The sequence below is a fragment of the Lissotriton vulgaris genome, unplaced genomic scaffold (assembly GCF_964263255.1).
Source record: "Lissotriton vulgaris unplaced genomic scaffold, aLisVul1.2 SCAFFOLD_1363, whole genome shotgun sequence".
In the NCBI taxonomy this organism is placed as follows: Eukaryota; Metazoa; Chordata; class Amphibia; order Caudata; family Salamandridae; genus Lissotriton; species Lissotriton vulgaris.
In genome coordinates, this window is record NW_028249642.1 from 287,126 (window position 1) to 306,880 (window position 19,755).

At 48.3% G+C, this 19,755-nt stretch overlaps 1 protein-coding gene across 1 annotated transcript in view; it reads right to left on the minus strand.

Annotated features, from left to right (window-relative positions):
- LOC147663506 (neuropeptide Y receptor type 1-like) overlaps positions 1-19,390 on the minus strand; it is a 165,404-nt gene extending 146,014 nt beyond the window's left edge. The window contains exon 1 of the mRNA XM_086950402.1: positions 19,204-19,390. The gene's annotated coding sequence lies outside the window, so the exon portion shown is untranslated. The remainder of the gene's footprint in view (positions 1-19,203) is intronic.
- Positions 19,391-19,755: the final 365 nt, after the last annotated feature.

Below are 19,755 nucleotides of genomic sequence, written 5' to 3' on the forward strand. Positions count from 1 at the left end.
ACCTCCGCCTGGGACAACACCTGGTGGCCCACCGCCCACAGGAGCCCCCCCCACCCCCACAGACCACGCACGGAACCTCTGCATCATGCTCGACTCCACCCTTACCATGACCCGGCAGATCAACGTTGTCACCTCCACCAGTTTCAACTGCCTACGCATCCTCCCCAAGACCTTCAAATGGACCCCTCCAAATGCAGAAGGAACGTCACCCACGCTCTCATAACCAGAAGACTGGACTATGGCAACGTCCTCTACGCCGGAATCAACAGAACTCTTCTACACAAACTCCAAACCAACCAGAACACTGCAGCCAGACTCATCCTTGGAACACCTCAACACATGACCCAACACCTACAAGACCTCCACTGGCTCCCCGTCCTGAAGAGAGTTACCTTTAAACTTCTCACCCACGCCTACAAATCCCTCCACAACATCGGACCAAAATACCTCAATGAGAGAGTTTCCTTCCACGTACCCAAGAGGAACCTCCGCTCCGCCGACCTCGCCCTGGCAGAGACCCCCTGCATCCACAGAAACAGAGCAGGCGGAAGAGGATTCTCCTACATCACATCCAAGACCTGGAACGAGCTCCCAGTGAACATGCACATGTTCAGGAAGAAGCTCAAGACCTAGCTCTTTGACAAATCTGGAGCTGCCCCCCCCCCCCCACCCTGCCTCTAGCGGTTTTAGACCCTCACGGGTGAGAAGCACGCTTTATAAACCCCTGATTGATTGATTGATGGATTGATTGATTGATTGATTGATTGATTGATTGATTGATTGATTGATTGAGTGGAGGTCTCTCAGGTGGTTGGTGATGTGGCTGTGGTGAGGGATTTTCAAGCTGAGTCTGGCGAAGGCATTTTGAATGTTTTGCAGCTTCTTTTGGAGTTTTTCATACTGCCAACGTAGAGTGCATTGCTGTAGTCAAGTCTGCTGCTGACAAGTGTGTGGGTGACTGTTTTTCTTGTCTCAGTGGGAATCCACTTGAAGATCTTTCGGAGCAGGAGGAGGGTGTGGAAGCAGCAGACCGAGACAGCGTTGATTTGGCGGTTCATTGAGAGCGAGGAGTCTAGGATGACGCAGAGATTTCGTGCATGGTGCGTGGGTTGGGGGGTCCAAATGCTACAGGCCACCAGGAGTCGTCCCAGGCAGAGGGGTTGGGTCCAGAAGGAGGATTTTGGTCTTGTCTGAGTTGAGCTTGATGCAGCTGTCCTTCATTCAAGTGGCTACTGCCTTCATTCCGCTGTGGCAGATGTTTTTGGCAGCTGTGGGTGCATTGGAAAAGGAGAGAATCATCTGGGTATCGTCAGTGTAGGAGACGATGTTGAGTCTGTGGGTTCTGACGATGGTTGCAAGCAGGGCCAAGTAGATGTAGAAAAAGGTGGGGATCTGCTGATTTCTGTGGGTTCTGAGAGAAAAGGTAGCAGTCTCACTCTCTGTGTTTGGCCGGTAAGGAAGGAGCCGATCCAGTCGAGGGCTTTGTTATGGATGCTGGCGTCGTAAAGTCTAGTGCAGAGGGTGTCATCGGAGAAGTTGTTGAAAGCAGCCGAGAGGTCCAGGAGGATGAGGGCCGCGGTGCTGCCTCTGATGACCAAAAAGAGACGACGCTCGCCTCACAGCTGACATAACGATTGTGTCAATCCAATCAGGGTATCCACAGAACAATAACAAACTTCGGAGATGTGATTAGCTAAAAGGCAACCATCTTTTTATAATTGCCCAAAGGCACTAAGAGAGGAACTGTGATGGAGGTCACTAGACCCGAGGTCAATGGTGATCTGCAAATATTTTGTACATGATCCAGAGAAGTCTTCTACCTGACCGGAATTTGGATCCTCTGGGCACAACTCAAGGCCATTTACATTCCGGAGACACCTGAATCCAACAAGGCTGGAACAGAGACAGACTGGCTGGGATGGACTTGAAGAATTAACTCCAATATGAACAAACATGAATTGGTCTCACCCGAGAAACTGAAAACTTTAGGGAGAGTATAATCTTCCATCCCTATTTTCTTTACAAAGGACGGACTGACATTTTCCCTTTGGCCTGCAAGGTCGAACAGTACCGTTTTGCAGTAGATTATTTGGGCTTGCACAGTAGAGACACAAGCCTCCCTAATGTCTTTGATTCCTTTTGGCGTTAGAATATGGGCCTCTAGCAGGCCGAAGCTGCATTTTTCTTTTTGGAACATCACATGAAGCATAAAGTAGGCTCAGTAGCTGGCTCAGTTAATCTAACAATTCAGGGAAGAGGACTTAGAAGTGAAACAGTGGCTTCTTCGTTTTCCCATTTTCCTTTCTTTAAGTCTGTGTTCAATCAGGAGAACTTAATCCAAGAATTAACCAAATGAGGAAGCTTTGGAAAATCTGGTCAACTCATCCTTTAACTCCTGTTTAACCCTCTACAGAATAAGGTCCTATGAGGGCCTTTCCACCCAGGTGGTATCAGCAGAAAGCTCACAAAATTGTGTACAACAGGACAGTATTTCAGAATTTCCGTGGAATATCTCATAGAGTACATCCTTTTTGGACTTTTCATGGTCTGGACTTTCAAACATAAAGAAATTGGCATCATTGTTCAAACAGAGGCCTTCTGCGACAACTAATGGAGTTGGCTAAGCCCGAGCTGCACCAATCAAGTACAAATCAGATACCCCACTGTGGATCTGTCAGAGGAAGATTGTCCAGGTCAAGAGGCAAAAAACACTCAGGCCATTCAAAAGCTCCTTCAATCTCAATAGATCTCCGGAATACTTAGAAGCTGAAGGACTGATGGCAGGAAGGTGGCAGGACCTGGAATGGATTGCTTGTGAAGGGCAACATTCTTGCTCCTTAAGTGCTTCAATTCTGTGATTTGTTGCTGAAGGAAAGCGGCCAAGTCTACACCAAGACCCCTACCTGAAACAGTCAGGATTCTTTTGGCTTCACAATCTGTTTAGGTCTGGATGCTTACTCCTAATTCAGTGTGGGTCTTCCATAGTCTGATACAGGTGACTGGCTACGGAAGCCACAATGTCACCACATGCTGGAACATGTGGTAGGCAAGTACCTTTGAGAAGCTGTCACCTTCTCAGGAGGAAAAAGCCAATGGTGTAAAATACCTCCTTGCTTGATGAAGACTTTAGAGGGTTAAAGAAAATCAGGAGTCTGGAATCTAATAGTGGAATTCTTCAAGAGTGAGGAGTCAGGATAAAAAAGTGGAGGGAGCAAGGAAACAAGAGAAGGAACCCAACTTTGTTGAGAGGCATCCTCTAACCAAACTCAAGCCTTTATATAGCAAAAGAACAGGAAAAAGGAAAGGACATCTAACATCACACAGAAGGAAACACAAAGAATTGGGAAATCCAGAACAGAATCAAGGAAGAAACAGCCATGATATAAAAGGAAAGTAAAAGAGAATGAAAACCTGAAATGGACTAGCTGCCGAGGAGCTTTAAATGGGAGCTGCAAACCATAAAACAATTGATTACCAATTTGGAGCTGAAAGAGCAAAGAGCAGCAGCCAGGAGTACAAAAACATGAGGGAAGGCAGCCCCTGATGACTGAAATTCAAACTCTGGGACCACGCATGTATGGGTGTTGATTCATTAAATTGCCAGGGGTAGTGGAAGCAACATCACATGCCCTTTAACTGCAACGACATCACAGGAAGTGATATCATAGGACATTTGACCTACTATGACACTCCCCTCAGCTGTCTGTTCCTCAACTGTCTTTTTATTACCTCTCACTCACCTGTCTTACTCACCTGACGCTGTCTCTTTCTCAGCCCTCCTGTCCCCTGCTCTATGTCTACTGTATCCCCCCACTGATCTCCTCATATCATCTCACATGTCTGACTTTCTCGTCTGTTCACTTTTTCCCATCTTTCACCTGTCTCCCACCTCTCTTTCTCTTTTACCTGTCTCTTTCTCACCGGTCTCTGTCTAAATATCAGCATCTATCTCAGATGTTTTGTCTGTGTGTCTTTCTAAACTATCTAACCACTCTGTCTCCCATTCCCCTATGACATGTTAGCAACACATGCTCAAGTGTCCCCCTTCTTTTAGCTGTTACTAGCTCACCTGTCCACCTTGCCTACTTCTCTTGGTTGTCTTTATCGCACCTCTCTGTTACTCCCATCTTCTCTTCCCTCCGAGCTATCTCTCTCATCGTTGTCTCTATTATGGATTTCAACTGTCTCCCCACCCTCGCTCATCGGTATCCCCACCAGGGTCGTATTGGTAACGTGGGCACCCGAGAAATGGCCGAAGAGCCGGTAGCCGAGTTCCGGGTTGCTTTTGTGGGCAGCCTGGGGGCAGTTTGTGCTGCAAGGATGCCGCCAGCGGCCCAGTGGGTGCCTGAGTGGCCTTTCTAGAGGCAGATGGGCAGTAGGTGTCACTCCATGTCTCTCGCTGGGCCGGCCCATTAATGCATGCATATTGAGTGGGGGGCCTGAGCAGAAGTGGTCTCACTTGCATTCATGTGTGGCTCAGAAGTGTGAACTAAGCTGTGCATTTTTTAATCTAAGTGAAGTTAATAAAATATGCCAAGACCCCCTTTCTTGTCATAAAACGTCTCTGAAGCAGTTTTTTGCGGAAAGGCAATACACAAATGCGGGCCACTTTTTTGGGGTGTGCCCGGGCCAATATTTGATCCCAATCCAACCCTGATCCCCACTCCATTAGTTGCCTCTTTATTACACTTGCCTTACATGTCCATCTCTTAGCTGTTGCTTTCTTACATGTCTCATCAACACTTATCTACCTCTCAGCTGTCTATCACCAGCTATCTTCTTATTACAGGTCTCACCACACCTGTCGCTCTCTCTCTGTCCTGCTTAGCTATCTTTTTCTTACCTGTATCTATGTATATCTCATCTCTCACTGGTCTTCCCCTCTCTCTGACTCTCATCAATCTATCTATTGTCTCTATCGACCTATCCGTCTGTCTATCTATCTGACAGTCTATCTATCCTTTTCACCTGTCTCACTCTCTTTCACACCTGTCTGCATCTCAATCACACCTGCCACCTCTCTTTGATGTCTCTTTAACCCCCTCTCTCTCACACACATACCACTGCTTTTGTCTCAATCTCTCACGTCTCTTCGTAGTTTCCTCTTCCTGCTCTTTGTTTCATATTTCCTCCTTTCCCTTGAAAGTCTTTCCCCCTGACCCTTCGCCTGTCTCCTTTCTTGCTCCCTTTACATGCAGATGAAGGCACAGATCTTTTTACTGGTGTCTGCTTGAAACAATAAATAATTGTTTCACGCGCTTTTTACATTTCTGTGAGGCCATGGGTCGCAAGCAATATGCTAGGGGTCGCAGAAGGCAAGTCAGGGGTCTCAGCTGCGACCCCTGGCGAAACCTAAATACCACGCGAGGTATTGTAGTTCTGAGGCATGTGGGGGGCGGAGATGCCCCAATAGTGCTGTCCAATAACTGCTCCTTTCACTCAGTGTCGTAACAAGTGCGCCATCAGCCCTAGTGCAAGCAACAAAACTGCCCCCCTGCCCCTACCTGGTAAGGTAGTAAAAGGGAACAATAATTGATGTTTAGTTGCCCCTCTTACTCCTGGGCCCCGGTGCCACTGCACCCGCTGCACGTTTATAGGTAATGCTCTACCTGCACTAGCTTCTTTCAGAGGCGAGGGTGCGCTTTAATTAAGACAGACTGCTCGGCCTGCTGCCCACGGTGCCACTGCACCCGTTGCGCGTTTACAGCTAATCCTCTGCCCCCACTAGCTTCTTTCAGAGGCGCGAGGGTTTCTTTGATTAAGACAGACTGTTCCGCCCTCGGCCCACACTGCCTGGCTTCAAAGCTGTGCTCCTCGGGGATTCTAGGTCCTATGATACACAGCCTACTTAACACCAGAGATGCCAGCGTTTAGCATCCAGAAAACACACTCTCTGTCTTTTTCCGGTGCAACAACTACTTTTGGGAGATCCTGATCAAATGAAATAAAATTAAAATAGAAGTGCAAAGCAGCCCAAGCCCATCGGGAGAGCTATGTTTCTAAACACACATCAATCACTCAGGTAAACGCTCAGTTCCAATCATGGCCCTGTAACCCTTGGGAAAGAGGCTCCATATGGGGAAGTTTCATTACCTGAGCCCGGGAAGGTGGGGAACCCATACTGTCCGTTCTAGGGTGGTCTCCCTCCAACCCTTGCTAGTAGACTCTTAGATAGTGGAGTCACCGGAGCCACTGTGGGGACCCTCACAGGTCCAGCAACATCTGGGCGACCTTCTACTGCCTGACAAGGAGGTGTGGATAGGGCCTATACGCGTCCCAGGCCCCATGACGTCACCACTACCAGGACCAAGGAACAGAGACCCTCCTAAACCTCCTCACCCTCTCAGGTTGGTAGACGTTCAGTGGTGACCCCCCCCCCCCCATGTACTACACAATATTGGCCTTATGCACTGAGAGATGAACCTGGGCTTTCAGTACTGGAGCTGAACAGTGTTATCTCGATTCAGGAGAACCAAAGGGGATCTGACCCATCAGGGCTCCTATCACCATGGTGATGACCTGCCCTGACCTGGGGTCCCAGAGAGTCCTGTCTGGCCTGCACAGAAAGCCCTCCTAGACTCTGACCTTTAAAAGCATATTACTCTTCTGAACCCAGTAGTGTACAAGGCTATCCTGAGCTCTGTGCAAGCATGAAAAATGGCTCCTTCGACTGCTGTTGAGGAGGTAAGATACAACATTGTAGGTGTTCAGTGGGTCGCTCAGGGCCCCAGTGCCACTGTACATCACGCTGCACTATTTGTGTCAACATCTGTGGCTGCACCCCCCTTTCATAGCGCCTAGCTCCTAAAGAACTGCAACAAGGGGCACGTCCACTCAGTAGCTCCTCACATCCCGGTGCCCACTATTTCATTAATATTCTCTCAAATGCACTTTATTTGATTCTTTGGGGTGTTTTATATAGCGTAAACTAGACCCGAAGGTATCAGAGCACTTTACATGAGCACTAGTTACATTACAGACGGACACATTCATTTTTTGGCACGGGGAGATTAAGAGATTTGCCCAGAATACAGTGGCGGCTAGTAGGGAATGGGGGTGGAGAGGCAGAGACGATGACAGGTTGTGGTTATTTGAAAATACATATTTTTTAAACCGCATTTACCTTTTCTCCGCAAGAAGCATCGCCCCTCAGCTTCTCTGCTCTTCCTGACTCCAGTCTGGTCAAACCTGTAGAAGATCCTGGGGAAAAAGGCTCCCCAGAACCAATCACAATGCTGCAATGCAGTGTTGTGATAGATCTGAGCACTGTGGATCGGCGCTCAGATCAAGACAGGGAGCCTGTGCATATTCCCTACCAGGCTGCCCGTTACATCTTGGTGGGGAACGCAAAGTGCGCATGACTGCTTGGCCAGCCCTTTACAGCCTGCCAAGCAGTCATGCGCACTTAGTGTGCATAGTCCACTCCTCCCACCCTGAGCCACCAGCCTCGCCCCCACCCTAACCCAGCCCGCATCAATCAAAAATAAAACGATAATAACCTTGTAAGTATCGTTTTAGTTTACCCCTTTTCACTGCTACAAAAGCAGTGGGGTGACACGCCTCCACCTTAGCGGCGGAGCCACCACTGCCAGGATCACAGGATGTTGAGCTTTCCTCCTGAGACGCGAACCCGGTTCCCCAGCTTCGAAGTCGACCACCCTAGCCGTTAGGCCACATTCTCTCCCCAGCCGCTTACCCACTGCCTTGCTGCCTCCCAAGACATGCTCACATTATATGTGTTAATTCTGTCTGAGTTTTTAAGCATGTTTCCTTCAATAGGAGAAGCGTGGCTCAATGGTTAGAGGGGCAGACTCTGATGCAGAGGTCTGGCCCAGGACCAGGGTTCAATTCCTGTCTCGGCGGCTCTTGGACTCAATCTCCCTGGACCTGATAATTCTCACGTCGGTGCCTAGTCTAATCATGGGTCCCACTCTGTGACTCTGGGCAATAGCCACAACGGCCCCAGCAGCGCTTGGATGCCTGGCTTCATCTTGGGGGTTCCCAGGAGAGGACATCTCACAGGAAAGCCAGGAAGGGTTCCACAGCGGTATGAATACAGCGCTACAAGACCTCTGGGTAGAAGGCGCTATATAAATACAAACACATTTACATTTACATTTCTACTAGTCTCGCCATTTGACAAATTGTGAATGTGACACTAAACAACCAGAAAACTGGGATAGAGTGTGAGGAGGACGTAGAATGCTGTCAGGATAGAAAGTCCCCCTCTGTGCACCGACTGAAGGTCGGAAGGATGCACATTATGGACTCATGATTTCTCATAGGCATGCAGAGACATATGGACTCAGTGCTATCCAATGAGGAGCATGATTCTCAGTGTGGTAATGCGAAATTGAACAGTCACGTGCCATATAATTCTTCTGCCCCAAATACTGCCTGTCCCCCCACCTATAATAATAGCTCACAATGCATGTATTTCCGTGCATGGTGGTCGAAAGGAATGGATGCAATAAAGAAATACAGCTCGTGCAAAAAAGAAGTTTGCTATAGCTCGAAATAAAGTCTCCTGACACGATTCTGTCCACCCACTTGAGCATAGGTGCGGCCATTTTACTGTGATGTTTACCTGCCAATAGCTTCCTGCTCCTCTTTCATGCGCTGCATTAGAAGGCTGAAAATACCTTGCTGTCTTTCAAAATTGTTCCTATATTCCTATGATTCAATCTAGTAGATCTACAGGAACAGCCTTGGAGGACGACTATGAAAAGGGGATGTTAGATATGCTCAGGAGAACGTCAGCAGTTATTTTTAGCCATTCAAAAGTATTGTATGTCACAAGTGACTAATAGAACATTTCTCATAAAAAAACAAGTTCCAATATGCATTAGTAAAAAAAACATCAGTAGTACAACCAAGATTGTGCTAATAGGTGGCAGGATGACTCAGTGAAGTAAATGTTCATCGCTGACATACAGGGGGTCTGCCGATCAGAAGCGTGAGCCTCTGCTAGGAGCCTCGGCCTTTGTAAACTGTCTAATTTTCCCACCGACCTTGCTGCCAAAAGTGGGACTTGGATAGGGGGGCGGGCATCTCCACTTGCTGGAGAGCCCTTGCTAGCATATCAAAGGGCAGGAAGTCTTTGAGGCTCATCACCCTGAGTGCTGTACCTTCCTGGGGATAGGTGTGAAGCACCTCCGCCCCAAGCAGCCATTGTCCCTAACCCACGAGATCACAAGGGCTCCCACCTCAGGGGGGCGGAAACATCTCTGTGTGGCAGGCTGGTACAGACCAGTCCGCTGGACATGAGGGAGTTGGCCGTTGTTCAGGGGGCATCTCTAAGATGCCCTCTGAGTGTATTTTGCCATAAACTGGCATCAGTATGGGTTTATTGTTCTGAGAAGTTTCATAGCAAACTTCTTAGCCTTCAGTAAAGCCATCACGGAGCTGTGGAGGTCATTCAAACTCCCAGCCCATGTACTGAATATGGATTCACTGCACTTGCAATGTCTAAGAATGGACTTAGACGCTGTATGTGCATATTGCTCATGCAGCTATGCCCTCACCTGTGGTATGGTGCACTCTGCATTAGGGATGTGAGGTCTGCTAGAGGGGTGACTTACCTGTGCCACAAACAGTGTTAGATAGGCATGGCACACAGGGATGTGTGCCATGTCGACTTTTATGTTTTGTCTGCACCAAAACACGCAGTCTGCAATGGCAGTGTGTATGTGTTCGGTGAGGGGTCTCTGAGGGTGGTGGCATAATACATGCTGCAGCCCTTAGAGACCCGTTCTGGTCGCAAGGGCCTTGGTACCACTGGTACCTTTTACAAGGGACTTACATGTGAGCCAGAAGTGTGCCAATGTGGAAACAAAGGTACAGTTTTGGGGAAGAACACGTGCACTGGGAACTTGATGGGCAGGGACCCGGTGCTCACTCAAAGTGCATCAGATATCAGGCAAAAAGTGGGGGGTAACCACGCAAAAAGGGGCACTTTTCTACACTGCCTCACTTTTGTTTGTGCATCCATATGAACACTAGCATTTTAGATCTTTAGTATTTAGAACTCTTTGCCTCTCTTTTATCTATGTGGTATCATATCTGTTTTCTCTTCTTCAGTGTCTTTTTAGGGTTGACCTTTGAGAATGCCTTAGCTGTCTCGCCAAACTACTGCTTAAAAAACTCATACATAATATATATACAAAGAGGGGCTTTTGGTCAACAGTCTTAATCCATTGGTCTGTTAAATTGTCATTTACATTTGCTTCTTCCTACCACAGCTTACAGAATGAGACAATGGGTCTTCCCACTATTCTCATTGGCTCCCTTCAATTTCAGTGACATCACACAGACTGTGCACATCGTTCACTTCCGCCTAAAAACAGTTCATATCTCTCCAGTGACAAAAGTGCTTCATAGTTTATACTAACTTTGAATACCAGCTCCTTGTTTTGCTTGCACATTGTGTGCCCAGTTAGATGGTGTTTTATTTTCTATCTCTATTTTAAAGTTGAATTATAAAGTCTTTAATTTACATTGTAATCGTTCAGCTACCTGCAATTTGAATGACTGGTTAGGTGGTTATTTATTCTTGTCTCCTTCACGAACAATAAAATACCTGGCACATCGGATGGATGTTATTTTAAAAAATCCCTAGTAAAACATCCACACCAGTGATTTTTTATTACCATTTTTTATTGCAAGCGTATTGCAGGCACGCTTAGGTTATGTATTTGTGTTTATTAATTTTTGTCACAAAGGCTTGCAATTAAAAACTAAAACTAATTACCATTGCGCCAGCTTACCAAAGCCAGACCTATTAGCTGTGCCAGGGCTTTTTTAATATCTGTTATTTACCCTCTCCATACTACCCTATGGTTTACTCTTAATCATGCATTTTTTATATGATGGTTCTTCTTTCTTTCCTAAACCATATGCTATAAGGCCTATCCTCCTACTGGCCTGTATCTCCACCTCTTCCTATGGGCTCCACTCTCCTCCCTCATCATTGTCCTTATGTGCCTCTTGCTTCTAGAATCTTCTTTCTCTGCCATCCACCGTTCCTCTTCCTGGTCTCCTGAAACTCTTTCTTCCTTTACATCTCTTTTTTTCTTGGTTAATTTCCCTCCATGTTCCTCTTCGAAGTCTTACCTCTGCCCTATTGTCTCCTCTCTTTTTTCTCCATGACTTTCTATGTTCTTGTCACTCTCATTTTGATAGTCCCTTCTCTATTTCGCCAACCCTCCGTGTTATACAAAGCTCTAATTTGTCTGACCTCCAGCGAATGGCCTTTTATCTCCATTAAGCACCACTATTTACAATCTCAGCTCTCGTTTACATTTAGCCTCCTCTATTTGGGTTCCCAGTTTTCCTTCCATCGTTGTCTCTAAGATGTACTCCTACTCTTCCTCTGTCTTCAACCCTGCAGTCGCCCCTCTGTCTCTTTTCCGTTCTGTTATTCATCTCTTCTCTTGCCTCTCCATTCTTTGGCCCTGCCTTGGTTCCTTTCTATGGTTTCTTCTCTCTCTTTCATCCAGAGTACGTTCTGTAGGCCCTTGCCATGCTGCTCCACCCCTGCCAGCTTGACTCCTCTCTATGTCACTCCTTCTGCCTCCCTTGCTTGCTCTCTTGTTTTTCCTGTCTCACTCTTTATCTCTCCTTTAGCTCTTTTTCCTTTCCATAGGTCTCTGTTATTTCATTTCTCTATGGTCTCCCTTCTCTATCACTATCTTTCTATCCTTGCCTCACACTCTCTCTCTACGCAGCTCGCTCTCCAGTGGCTTAACGTAAAATGATGGACCCCCTGCAGAATATGTAGAGCCCCCCCCCGCCCCCCGTATCCCATATATCACAGATATTTATCGGCCTTGGGGTGAATGGGGTCCCCTCAAGGACGGGGGGGCCAAAAGTGTAGCGGTCCCCTGCACCACAGGGGCTGCAGAGGCTTGACTTACACCCCTATCTCTCTCCGTCCCTCTTTCTTCATCTCACTTGTCTCTCCTTCGTCTCTTGCCTCTCTTCCCCTGCTCTCTTTTGCTCTCTCTCCATCTCTTCTCTCATCTCAGTGTGTCTCTATGATCATTCCTTCTCTCTATGGTCGCTCTCTCCTACCCCTACCTTGCTCTCTATGATCCTGTTTCCCTATCTTCCCTCTATAGTCTACTCTCTTCCCTTCACCCTCCTCTCTGCGGACTCTTACCTCTTCTCACCAACTCCTCTCTTCCTTCCACCACGTTCTCCATCTTCCCCTGCCCTCTCCTCTATGTTCTCTTGTTCCCCTTCTCCCTCCTCCCTGTTCTCAAAGATCTCTTCTCTCTCTTGACTCCTTTCTGTGGCTTTCTTTGCTCTCCCCTTCTCTTGATGCTTTCCTTGGACCCTTCCATCATCTGCAGGCACTCCCTCCTCTTCCACACTCTGTCTCTGGTTCCTCCACCCTCACACCTGCCCATCCATTCTGTCCATGCACCTCGTGTGCCCTGTGGCACCACCTACTACTTCAGCAATGAGACCCACACACAGCTCTGAAGATGCACCTCACTCATAGCAAGCAGCACCGGTGGCAAGGACAATCATGAACCAAATCACACAGTGACACAAGTCACACAAACACTTATCGAAAGAAAGCTCATGGTGATAAGTCAATAAATGTGATGTGATAGTGCATGTTTATCTCAGGAGGCTTGGGGTGGTCAGGCCTAAAGGAGTTATGAAGAAGAATTGTGCTCCGAGCTCTATTCTTTCTAAATATTGGGTTTTAAATGTCGCCCTACAAAAATATCTTTACCAGAATATCAATTACTACAATATTGTGAAGTAAATAAGTAAGTAAATAAATATATATCTTCAAGTTACATAGATGTGCGTTTTGAACAGTAAATCTATGCTTATCTGCTTGTGTGTGTTTTTGAATATATGACGTTACAACTCAACAATTGCATGACTTTACAATGCTGTTTTTACAACGCAAATATCATTACATCGCATGATTTTACAACGCATGCCATTACAACACATTTTAGAAACTACCATTACAAAGCATACCATTACAATGCATACCATTACAACGCATAATACTTTTAGGGTGACAGTGGGGTAAGTGTTGGATAGTGTAGGGGTCGAAATTACTATTCCCACTCCAGTGAGTGCAACAGTACTTCAAGCTGTACCGTATTTGCTGTCTCTAAGTATTTGCTCGCTATGTGGCTGACAAGGCGAAAAATATTGCTTAGTTAATTTTAACTGTAGGATGACTTACCAGTGCATACTACACTGTAAATACAGATATTACTTTATAATGTAATCTATTGTTTTTACGGGTTGTGCATATCTTTTTGTGAAATACCTCCTTGTAACAATGTAATGATTGGATGATTTTAATGTTTTTATTGCATCTTTTATGGCCTTGATGGCTGAAATAAAGAACTTTTGTATTGGATTGGCAACAGTAGAGTAAATGTTGGATAGCGTAGGGATAGAAATTACTATTCCTACTCCAGTGAGTGTAACAGTAGGGAAAGTGTTGGATAGTGTAGGGGTAACAATTACTATTCCCATGTACCCCAAAACCCATACCCACCCTCAAACTAAACAATCTCCATTACTTACCTTATCATGTGTTGTAATGGGATGCGTTGTAATGGTATGCGTTGTAGTGACATGCGTTGAAATGGCATGCGATGTAAAGGCAGTTGCGTTGTAACAGCTGTGTTGTAATGACTGTGTTCTAATGGTTGTTTCCCGTGTGCGTGTATTCACATATGTGTGTTTCTATGTGTATGTATGTAAATTTACAATATTGTGATAGCCGATAGTCTCGACTAAAAATACTTTTATAGGACAATATTTTTCTTCACACTATTCCGGCATACAACTGTCACCAGCTTGCTACAGTCACTTACATCATTAAACTCAGTAGGACCTGTTTACATAAATGATGTCCCTTGCTGGGTGGGTCCAGTATGACTGCCTCCTGGATTGCTGTAAGCAGAAGGAGTCCCTCAGACTGTGGTTAGGAGCCCCTGTGCTCACACCAGAGCTGCTGTCTGTTTCTGAAAAGGGTTAGTAACCAAACCAGGAATGCAAATAACCTGCATATGGACGAGGCCTTTAGGGCGAACATGTCATAGATGCTAGCTCAATGCAGGCAAAGAGAGGTTTCCCATATGTTATGCTATGGGACGCTATGGTACAGTAGAGTACGACCATTTGTAAAGCGCTCTTCTGCCATATTTAGGTCCTCGGAGCACTTTCACAGTCCAGGCACTCTTTACTAGTCTGGAATTCTTGTCGACTGGTCTGACGACATGTTTTTGGCTGTGATTAGTATTGTCATGTTATAAGCATGCCTAAAGCAGCTCACATGTGTGTTTCCACACAAAGGACAAGTTGCTTCTAAGGCAGGGGTCTGAGCCATCCTCAGGTGCTGTGCTCTGACCCATCCCTAAGACCTTGTTTCCAGAGCATGATGCAAAAATACGTATTTATTTAGAAAGTATTCTAGATGGCACAAACAAGGCCATAAAGGATGTCAGAGAGCCTCGCGACATCTTTCAGGATTTACAGGCATGTCAGATATGATTGAAAGTGACATACACCCATCAGGAAGGTACCATACAGGAGGCGGATTTAACATCAATTCAGCCAATGAACATAACTCAAAGATTATCAGTAAACTGCATTACAAGATCTGGAGTATTTCCACATTAAGCTACCTGACAAGATTAGTGGCCTGTCAGATCAAATATACCTTCAATAGAGAGCATTAGCAGAGCTGGATTACCTCCACAGGAAGCAAACTTTGAGGCAATCTAACAATAGTAATGATCTGGCAGGTCAAGGTATTTCAGCAGAGATTCTTGAGTCCCCTTAGAGCAACAGCAAGTTTTAAAAGGGTGACTGAGGTATAAGTTTTAAAAGACAGCACTGCAGGTCAATATGTTTGGTGGATATATCAAAGGTTTTTTTCCCTTTCTGTGTCTAAGGCAAAATGCGTCAGTACAAATGGACCATAGGGTCTTGTATGCAGGGCCACTGGAATTATGTGATTTTGTGGGTGCAGATAATTATGGATTTGCCCCATAATTCATCATCTTGAACATAATCTGCAGATCATAAATATTTTTTTTTAATGGGTTGTAACTCAAAGGGATCAAAAGTTACTATAACATAAGAACGCCTGCTGCTGCACAGTGGAAGGCCCTTTGCAGAAGTTGGCTGGCCCCCTTGCTGATGCTTATCGTGTATTTGGACATTAAACTGCTACTCATGAAGTGAGACCTTTGCCCAGACAGTGTTAAGCAACGCGAAATTGTAAAATGCGAAAATAATACTATCGCAAAATGTGCTGTTGCATAATTCGCCTTGTCTTGACACATAATTTAGTCAAGCCTGCCACATAATGCGGTCCTCCCCTACTGCATCATTCCAGCGGCCCTGCCTTTGTCCCAGAGATGATGTTTTATAAATGCCTCTTGCCTCAATCATGAGCCAGTTTAAAGAACCTGGGACCGGACAGTGTTGCACTTTATACCAACATGGATTGTTCTAATACTCCTAAGTCCTTAAACTCACCCTGTAACACACGGGTGGGCACAAATCCTACTAATACCATAAATAACAATTATTATATGAGGTCGTTTTTTGCGCCGATAACCAGTTTTCTCCCACGCAGTAAGGAAAAACATCCTTTGCAACCAATGTTGCTGCACAGTATTCCCCTGAGCACACTGTGCTGTGCACGCGATGTCTTCTAGATAGGCCCCTGTTTTAAACTTGCCAGAGCCCTCAGGGCTCCAAGTGTCACAGTGGGAGGGTGCGCTGGTAATAGAGTCCAGAGAAGAGCCCCAGATCACCGGAAGCAAGAGGCTGCTGTATAAATCAGGGCTAGACGACCACTAAACGTTCACAGACAGCTCTGCCAATGCACCTCGATGCGGACCTCCGGCTTCCTTATTCATTTAGTACAGTGCAGCCACCCCTGTGGAGCTCTCCCAGTGCACCTCAGTCCTGGCCTACCGCGCCCCTACTGCTCCGATCCAGAGACCCCCTCACAGCTGCGGCATCCCTGTCAGTATAGGACTGAGAGCCACCAACAGGTCTTCTGGTACCCTCAAGGCCGGCTTTAACGCTGGTGGCGCCCTGTGCGACAATCATTGTTGGCACCCCCGCACCCCATGACCACCTCCTCGGATTCTCTCTGTCCCGCCGGACAACAGTGCCCTTCATCTCTCCAATCATAAGTTCTTGCCAAACGCAGCGCCCACCCCCCTTCTTGAGGTCAGTGCCCCCTCCACAGGTCAGCGCCCAGTGCGGCCGCACCAGTCGCACTGCCCTAATGCCAGCTCTGTGTACCCTGTCGGGCTCCCAGCGCCCAGGCCTTGGAGTACTTAGGCTAATAAATATAGCATTGCCGATGCGCAGACCCCCTGCTGCTCCAGTGCGGGGACCCACGCGCGGCTCCGTCACAGCTCTGCCTTCATTTTGGCTTGGAGCACAAATGGCTATTTCAGTTCTATGACAAATACACAGCAGACGAATGCACCTCGGCCTTGGCTGGGAGCGATCACTCACTGCACACAGCTCCGTCAATGCACCGCAATCCTGATCGTTAGCACACACTGACTCCCAGGGCAAAGGACCGCACAAATCACAGCCAATGCACACACCTCGTGCATGACACGCACCCACCACTGCTATCAGAGTACCAGACCCGACTCACTGCACACAGCTCGGTCAATGCACCTCAATCCTGATCGTTAGCACGCACTGACTCCCAGGGCACGGGACCGCAAAAATCAAAGCCAATGCACCCACCTCGTGCATGACACACACCCACCAGTGCTATCAAAGTACCAGATCCCACTCACTGCACACAGCTCCGTCAGTGCACCTCAATCCTGATCGTTAGCACACACTGATACCCCAGGGCAAAGGACCGCACAAATCACAGCCAATGCACACACCTCGTGCATGACATGCATCAACCACTGCTATCAGAGTACCAGATCGCACTCACTGCACACAGCTCTGTCAAAGCACCTCAATCCGGATCGTTAGCACACACTGACTCCCAGGGCAAAGGACCGCACAAATCACAGCCAATGCACACACCTCGTGCATGACATGCACCCACCAGTGCTATCAGAGTACCAGATCGCACTCACTGCACACAGATCTGTCAAAGCACCTCAATCCGGATCGTTAGCACACACTGACTCCCAGGGCAAAGGACCGCACAACTCACAGCCAATGCACCCACCTTGTGCATGACACGCACCCACCACTGCTATCAGAGTACCAGATCTCACTCACTGCACACAGCTCTGCCAATGCACCTCAATCCTGATCATTAGCACAAACTGTGATCACAGCCAATGAGCCAATTAACCTCGTGCATGACATGCGCCACCACTGCTATCAGAGTACCAGATCTCACTTATTGCACACAGCTCCATCAGTGCACCTCAATCCTGATCTTTAGAACACACGGATACCTCAGGCGGGGCCGGCCTTAGGCATATGCAAGCTGTGCACCTGTACAGGGCTGCCAAACCCCAGGGGCCCCCACGCCAATATATATCCTTAATATAATAATCCTCTGAGGATGGATACATATTTGGTGGTGGCCCAAGTGGCAGGGATTTGGCGGCCTCGACTCTGTTCCACTTCCAAACACCCTGACAACCCCCCCTCTTCACTGGCCTCCGTGCTCCGCCCCGCCCTGAGCCCCTCTTCCGGGCCCCCTACCTACACTCCCTGCCTAGGGCCGCCATGAGCCTAGAGGCGCCCCTGTCCCAGGCCATGGGACCACACAAATCACAGCCAATGCACACACCTCGAGCATGACACGCGCCCGCCACTGCTATCAGAGTACCAGATCGCACTCACCGCGCACAGCTCCGTCAATGCACCTCAATCCTGATCGTTAGCACACACTGATACCCCAGGGCAAAGGACCGCACAAATCACAGCCAATGCACCCACCTCGTGCATGACACGCACCCACCACTGCTATCAGAGTACCAGATCTCACTCACTGCACACAGCTCTTTCAATGCACCTCAATCCTGATCATTAGCACAAACTGTGGTCACAGCCAATGAGCCAATGCACCTTGTGCATGACATGCGCCACCACTGCTATCAGAGTACCAGATCTCACTCACTGCACACAGCTCTGCCAATGCACCTCAATCCTGATCATTAGCACAAACTGTGGTCACAGCCAATGAGCCAATGCACCTCGTGCATGACATGCGCCACCACTGCTATTAGAGTACCAGATCTCACTCACTGCACACAGCTCCGTCAGTGCACCTCAATCCTGATCTTTAGCACACACTGACTCCCAGGGCACGGGACCGCACAAATCAGAGCCAATGCACCCACCTCGTGCATGACACGCACCCACCAGTGCTATCAAAGTACCAGATCTCACTCACTGCACACATCTCCGTCAGTGCACCTCAATCCTGATCTTTAGCCCACACTGATACCCCAGGGCAAAGGACAGCACAAATCGCAGCCAATGCACACACCTCATGCATGACACGCACCCACCAGTGCAATCAAAGTACCAGATCCCACTCACTGCACACAGCTCCGTCAGTGCACCTCAATCCTGATCTTTAGCACACACTGATACCTCAGGGCATAGGACCGCACAAATCACAGCCAATGCACGAATCTCGTGCATGATACACACCCACCAGTGCAATCAAAGTACTAGTTCACACTCACTGCACACAGCTCTGTCAATGCACCTCAGTCCTGATCGTTAGCACAAACTGTGATCACAACCAATGAGCCAATGCACCTTGTGTATAACATGCGCCACCACTGCTATCAGAGTACCAGATCCCACTCACTGCACACAGCTCTTTCAATGCACCTCAATCCTGATCTATAGCACACACTGATACCCCAGGGCATGGGACCGCACAAATCAAAGCCAATGCACCCTCCTCGTGCATGACACGCGCCCACCACTGCTAACTGAGTTCCAGACCGCAGTCCCTGCACACAGCTCTGCCAATGCACCTCAATCCCTCCCCGCAGCCCCCTCTGGGGAGTCGAGCGCAGAAAGCACCATCCGGAGCACCACTGCACGCCAATCTTAAATCCTAACCAGAAACAGCCCTTCTGCACCAGCGTTGGGGGCCACTGCCTGCCAAAGCACCCCAACCTTGACCTGTCACAGCCCATGTAGTTATAGTACTGGGTCCCTCACGCCGCGGTCCCTTACCTGGGGCCCTCTACAGCATGGTGCTCGGTGGCCGCAGGTGGTCCGGGGCAGCGGGGTGCTTGCTCAGCTGGTGGGCTCCATGTTTGCTGCAGGGCGCACGCCGGTGTCTCTTCAGACCCTGGTGTCGTCTCCAAGCTGCGGGTGTGATGATCCCCGCGATCCACCACGGGAGGGTCAGTACGAGAGACAGCGAGAGTGAGAGAGAGAGAGGGAGAGACAGCGAGAGAGAGAGGAAAGCACCAGACTCCGCCCACAGAAACAGCGCAGATTCGGCGCCGCGTGGATGAAGGCGCGAAGAGGCAGCCCCAGAACGCCACCACCACCCCCTCCCCTCTAGCCCCCACCCCACAGGCGCCCACCTACACAGTGTGACCCACCGCTGCGTGACCCCACCACGCATCCCTCAGCTCAATGACGCCGGTGCGCTGCGCACCCACCGGGCATCGGATTCCCACCGCGCAACTCCCGCATTGCCCCCCTCCCCCCCTGTATGCCGCTCTTTCAAGGTCTTACTCCGGTAATGCCCGCCCCCGCAGAACGCACCACAACCCC